Source organism: Phascolarctos cinereus, unplaced genomic scaffold, assembly GCF_003287225.1.
Source record: "Phascolarctos cinereus isolate Bilbo 61053 unplaced genomic scaffold, phaCin_HiC Scaffold_726;HRSCAF=1367, whole genome shotgun sequence".
In the NCBI taxonomy this organism is placed as follows: domain Eukaryota; kingdom Metazoa; phylum Chordata; class Mammalia; order Diprotodontia; family Phascolarctidae; genus Phascolarctos; species Phascolarctos cinereus.
In genome coordinates, this window is record NW_027556098.1 from 373,505,776 (window position 1) to 373,512,181 (window position 6,406).

The 6,406-nt window shown below is 43.5% G+C and overlaps 1 protein-coding gene across 2 annotated transcripts in view; it reads right to left on the reverse strand.

The window, feature by feature from the left end:
• Positions 1-3,692, reverse strand: part of CEP85 (centrosomal protein 85) — a 42,717-nt gene extending 39,025 nt beyond the window's left edge. For both annotated transcript variants that reach the window (XM_020983184.2, XM_020983186.2), the window contains exon 1: positions 3,583-3,692. The gene's annotated coding sequence lies outside the window, so the exon portion shown is untranslated. The remainder of the gene's footprint in view (positions 1-3,582) is intronic.
• Positions 3,693-6,406: the final 2,714 nt, after the last annotated feature.

Sequence of the window (6,406 nt, forward strand, 5' to 3'; positions counted from 1 at the left end):
TCTTTACTGTCCTTGACTTCTCTGCACTCTGACATGATTGATCCCCTTCTCTACCTTGGTACTCTTACCAGGATACCACTCTCTCCTAGTTCTCCTCCTACCTATCTGAGCACCACTCCTCAGTCTCCTTTGCTGACTCTTCATCCAGATCATGCCCTCTAACCATCAATGTCCCACAGAAGATTCTGTCCTGGGCCTCTTCTCTTTTCCCTCTATGCTGCTTCACTTGTAATCTCATCAGTTCCCACCGATTTAATTACTATCTCTACACTAATGATTCAAATCTACCTACCCAGCACTAACTCTTCTGCTGATCCCCAATCTCTTATTTCCAAATGCCTTTTAGACATCTCAAACTGGATATCTAGTAGACATCTTCAACTCAATTCATTCAAAACAGAAATTAGCTTTCCCCCTCTTAAACTCTCCCCCTCCCCTCTTACTGTCAAAAGTACCACCACGTTCTCAGTCTCTCAAGTTTGAAATCTAGAAGTCATTCTCAACTCTTCACTATCTCACCCCCTCATATCATCTTTGCAACATCTCTTGAATACACACACTTCCTTCTTTCCTCTGAAAATGCCATGATTCTGGTGCAAAACCATCATTATCTCAAGTCTGGACTATTTTTAACAGCCTTCTGGTTAAGTCAGCTTGCCTCAATTCTCTCCCCACTAAGGTGATTTTGTACTGATTAAATACAAAATCCTTTGGCATTCATAAACCAGGCCCCTCCTACTTTTCCACTCTTCTTACTCCTCACACGGTTTCACATACCCTGATCCAATAACACTGACCTCCTTGTGGTTCCATAAACAAGACATCTATTGGCTCCAGAAATTTTCTCTGGCTTCCTCCAAACCTGAAATGCTTTTCCTCATCTCCTCCTCCTCTAGCTTCCCTGGCTTTCTTTACTAAAATCTCATCTTTTTTTTCCTTTTTTTTTGTTTAAAAAATTATTTATTTTTAGTTTTCGACATTAACTTCCATAAGATTTTGAGTCTTAAATTTTCTCTCTTTCCCCAAGACAATGTTCAATCTGATATAAGCTCTACTTACACATTCATATTAAGCATATTTTCACATTAGTCATGATGTAAAGAAGAATTAGAACTAATGGGAGGTCCACAATCTCTCAAAACCCCCCATTTCTAATCTGTTTCCAAGTGCTGTCAAGTCTACTTTTATAAATCTCTCAAATACATCCCCCTTCTCCATTTGATACTGTCATCACCTGGTACAGGCCTTCATCATCTCAGGACTAGATCATTCCACCATCTCAGACCTAGACCATTCCAAGGGCTGCTGAATGGTCTTCCTACCTCAAGTCTTTCCCCACTCCAGCCCATCCTCCACTCAGCTAATCTTCTTAACTGTTAACTAACTGCCTAACTTTAGAAAGATCAAATTGATTTTTCTAAAGCATAGATCAGACCATGTCACATATTCCCTCCCATTCAATAAACTCCAGCAGCTCCCTATAACCTCCAGTGTCAGTTTTAAAACCCTGATTGGCTTTTAAGGACTTTTATAACCTGGCCTCTTCCTACCTTTCCAGTCCTCTTACATCTTACTCCCCTCCACATCTCCTGTGATCCGATGACACCGGCCTCCTAGCTATTCCTCACACAAGGACTCCATGTCTCCATACTTTTGCATCGGTTGTCCCCATACCTGTAACCTCTCCCTCCTCAACTCTACCAGGCTTTCCTGATTTCTTTCAGGTCCCAGCTCAAGTCCCACCTTCTACAAGAAGCCTTTCCTAAACCTCTTTATTGCTAGTGCCTTCCCTATAAGATTGCCATCAATTTATCCTCTCTATATCTCATTTATACATAGTCGTTTACATGTTACACAGTTACCCAGTTTGGCTGAGAGCTCCTTGAAAGCCCAGGCTGGTTTTTCTAACACAAGCACTTAACACCTGACACACAGCAGGTGATTAATTTAATGATTACTGGCTGGACTTGAAATAAGTAGTATAAAGATTACTATTCCCAATTTTCAGATAAGGAAACTGAAAAAGGTTGTAATTTGCTTGTGATTACACAACTAGGAAATCTAAGACTCAGAATTCTAAACCATCCTGACTTTTGACTTAGCACTCAAATAAAAATTTGATTACTTGTAAGGTTCTCTAGTGCTACTATTCTACAAGCATGAGAACATCAGAGGAAATAGTGGCAGTTATTACCCCCAGTCCTTCCCTTCATGCTCCAAATAGATGTGAGGAATCTATTAGAAAACAAAAGTCTCAGGGAAAATGGATTTGTGGTTCTGAGGCTAGTGCTAATTCCTTCTCTACCAAAACCAAGTCCTGGACTTTAATTGCTACCCCTCCCCTTCAAAGAGTAGTGATCTTTGTGTAATATCACCCTCTGCAGCTGCTAAAAGAACGGCACTGCAGACAGAAGAGGCTTTAGAGGGAGACATAAGCAGCTGACACAGTAGCAGAAAGAATTTCACACTATCACACCATTTTCATCATCTTGACTATTCACAAACCACCCCCACAGCTATCCCCAAACATTACCTTTCCCCAAAATAAGTTCAGAGCTATGCAAAACCAGTATAAGCTAATAAGGGGAGGGATTTCTCATCCATCCCTCACTTAAGCATTTTCTTCATCCTCAAATTTTCCTAGAACAATATTTTGTCTGCACCTCTCGTTTGCCCCATCCTTGTAATTAAATTTATCTCTGGACATGTCAAATTTCCTCTTCTCTAGAATGTCAGCGATTGTGTAATGTTTATCTTCCTATTCCTAGCATCTAGCAAGGAACCTCCACGTAACTGGAGCTGAATAAATATTTAGTGAATGAATTAGCGTCCAAGACTTCGGAAAACAGAAATGTAAATGTATCCTTTTGCGAGAAGGAGGGACGGAAAGGAAGCTGGGAATGCAGATGCAGGACTAAACTAAGGGCAAAGGAAAAGAGCTGGGTATTCCAACTGGAAGGGAGAAAAGGGGGACCAGGAGAGATGAGGAAAGACAAAGGGGAGGGGGAAGGAGAGCAATGAAAATTCAACCAGATGAAGCAGACTTGAGGGCAGGGGTCGCGTCCTTTTCTATCTTGGCATCCCCATCACCAAGCACCGGCCCTCCTGCCCAATAGTTGATCAACCTGGATTATATTGAACTGAATGTGAGGGGGAGAAGGGGAGAGAGAAATACAGAGCGCTGTGGTGGCGGGGACGCAAACGGAAAGGAAGGAGGCGTAGAGTCCAGCACCCCTAACTCACTGTGACTTGGCACCTCTCCGGGCCTCAGTTTCCCTACTAGAAAAAAAGGAGGGGGTTGAAATCAAGTGGTCCTTAACCTCTGGCAGTCTGTGATACGCCACAATACTTTCTGGTAAGGAGGTTGGCAGAGCTCGGAATTTGGGAGGGGAGGGGGACGGTGCCACGCAAAGGGTAGAAACATTTGGTGGCGTTCCTGGCTCTGCGCATGCGCCCTGTCTTCCTCTCGCCCCTTGCTCGAGGGGGTTCCGAAGGACCCATGGCCCCGCCAAGGACAGTGAAGGAGGTTTGGAGAAGTCAGTTCTGGAGGGGGAGAGAACCCCTCTGAGGAAGGCTACTCACCTAGAGGCCGGAAGAGAGCAGCTCCAGTACCGGAGAGACACCCTGTCCCCAAAGCCGCCGCGTTCTCTCCTCCAACGGCCGTTAGAGCGCCTCACGACCGCGCCTCAGAGAGCGCGCGCCGCCCCCGCACCGCCCCTTTCCGCTCACCCCTGGCCAATCGGAGGACGGGAGCGCCTCCTTCGCCCCGCCCCCGTCTGCTGAAACCCCAGGGTCTGGCGGAGGGGGAGAAAACAAACGCTTTTTCCTCAAGCTGGCCCTAACCGCGGCTCGTAGCAGATGAGTTTTTTTTCCCCCTGTCTTGCTCTCCGTAGGGAGCCCATTCGATGCTATGCGGCTTAGAGAATAACTGAGGCAGGTATAGGCTATAATCATCATCATCATCATCATCATCATAATGATAACGTCCTCCCAAATCTGTAAGGAAGGTCTAGGATTAGCCCCATTTTATAGTTAATGAAGATGAGAACGTTGCCAGGCACTGCGCTAAGCGCTTTACAAATGCGTAGCAGCTTATTTGATGCTCACAACAACCCGGGGGAGGTAGATGCTATTATTATTCCCGTTGTTGTTGTTGTTCAGTCGTGTCTAACTCTTCGTGACCCCGTGGACCCTAATAGCACTCCAGGTCCTTCGATCCCCCACCATCCTCCAAGTCTGTCCAAGTTCGTATTCATTGCTTCCATGACGCTATCCATCCGTCTCATCCTCTGCCATCTCCCTTTTCCTTTTGCTTTCTATCTTTCTCAACATCAGAGTTCCAGTGAGTCCCGTCCTCTCATTATGTGGCCAAATAATTTAAGCTTCATTTTCAATATTTGACCTTCCAGTGGACAGCCTGAATTAGTTTCTTTAAGTATTGACTGATCTGACCTCCTTGCTCCCCTAGGGACTCTCCAAAGTCTTCTCCAGTACCGCAATTCAAAAGCATCGATTCTGCAGTGCTCAGCTTTCCTTGTAGTCCAACTATCACAGTCATATGTTGTTACTGGAAAAACCATAGCTTTGACCATACAGACCTTTGTAGGCAAGGTGATGTCTCTACTTTTTAGCATGCTGTCCAGATTTGCCATACCTTTCCTTCCAAAGAGCATTTCATTTCATGGCATAGCAGTTATCTCCAGTGATCTTTGAGCCCAGGAATATAAAATCTGACACTGCTTCCATTTCTTCTCCCTCTATTTGCTGGGAAGTGAAGGGGCCAGTTGCCAAGACCTTAGGTTTTGTTGTTGTTGTTGTTGTTGTTGTTGTTGTTAACCTTCAAGCCAGCTTTTACACTCTCCTCTTCCACCCTCAATAAGAGGCTTCTTAATTCCTCTTCACTTTCTGCCATTGATGTGGTATCATCTGCATATCTGAGATTGTTGATATTTCTCCTGCGACCTTAATTCTGGCTTTTCATTCATCCAGCCTGATGTACTCTGCATTGAGGCAGGTGGAGGTGAAGTGACTTGCCTAGAATCACGTAGCTGGTGAAGGGGACCAAAAAGGAAAATGACAAATGCTGGAAGGGTTGCAGGAATATGTTAATGCCCTACTGATCAAGCTGTATGTTGGTCCAGTTATTCTGCAAAGCAGTTAGGAACTGTGTCTCAAGAGCTATTAAATTGTGTATACCCTTTGGCCATTGATACCACTACTAGGCCTAGATTCCCAAAGAAAGAAGGAAAAGGTCTATATGTACAAAAACATTTTATAGCAGTTGTTTTTGTAGTGTCAAAGAAGTAGAAACTATAAGAGTGTCCATCAATTGAAGAATGGCTGAATAAATTGTGGTATATGAATGTAATGGAATAGTATGGCATAACAGATAGAGCCCTGGACCTGGAGTAAGGAAGACGAGTTCAAATGTGAGCTCAAACACTTACTGGCTTGTGACCCTGGCAAATCACTTAATCTCTGTATGTTTCAGTTTCTTCATCCGTAAAATGTGGATAATAGCACCTACCTCCCAAGGTTGTTGTGAGGATCATATGACATCATATTTTTAGAGCCTATAAATGCCAGCCATTATTAGCTATTGGTATTATACCATGAAAGGGACAATTTTCAGAAAAACATAGGAATACTTGTGTGAACTGACACAGAATAAAATGAGCAGACCCAAGAGAACAATTTCTATGATAACATTGTAAAGACAAACAACTCTGGAAGACTTTAGAATTTTGGTTGATGCAATGACCAGCTACAGTTCCAGAAGACCAAATGATGAAGCCAACTTTCCACCTCCCGAGAGAGAGAAGTGATGCCTTAGGTGCAGAATGAGACATATATTTCTAGACATGAACAATAAGGACATTTATTTTGCTTGACTCTGTGTATTCATTACAAGGTGTTTTTTTTAATAGGAGGAGAGATGAGAGGGAAAGAAAATAGATTTTTGTTCATTGAAAAAAAAGTAGTTTAAATAAAAAAAAAGAAGACTGTTCTTTCCAAGTTTGATGAAGAGGTTTTGGGACTCTGCCATCTCGATTGGATTTCTAGTAGAGTGGGACATAGTATTTCCTTCCCTTCCCCCTTATCCTCATCTCCCAGTGGCGATGGTGACTCATAACTTAAGCTCATTGTGGGGAGAACATGTGCTTGCCTAGGTGAGCCCAAGACTGGACCTCAGGTACCTGGCTGACTTTTTTGTGTTTGTTGTTTTTTTTTCCCCTCTGAGCCGACATCTTCATCATCTTCATCATCATCATCAACAACAACAGCAACAAAATACTGAGAAACAAACATTTCCAGTTCTGATAGTAGTCTCCTAAGTTCAAGAGAAGGGAGTGGGGTTAATGTAAGATGAAGGAAGTCTTCAAGGAGGAGCGGCACTTGAGCTGAA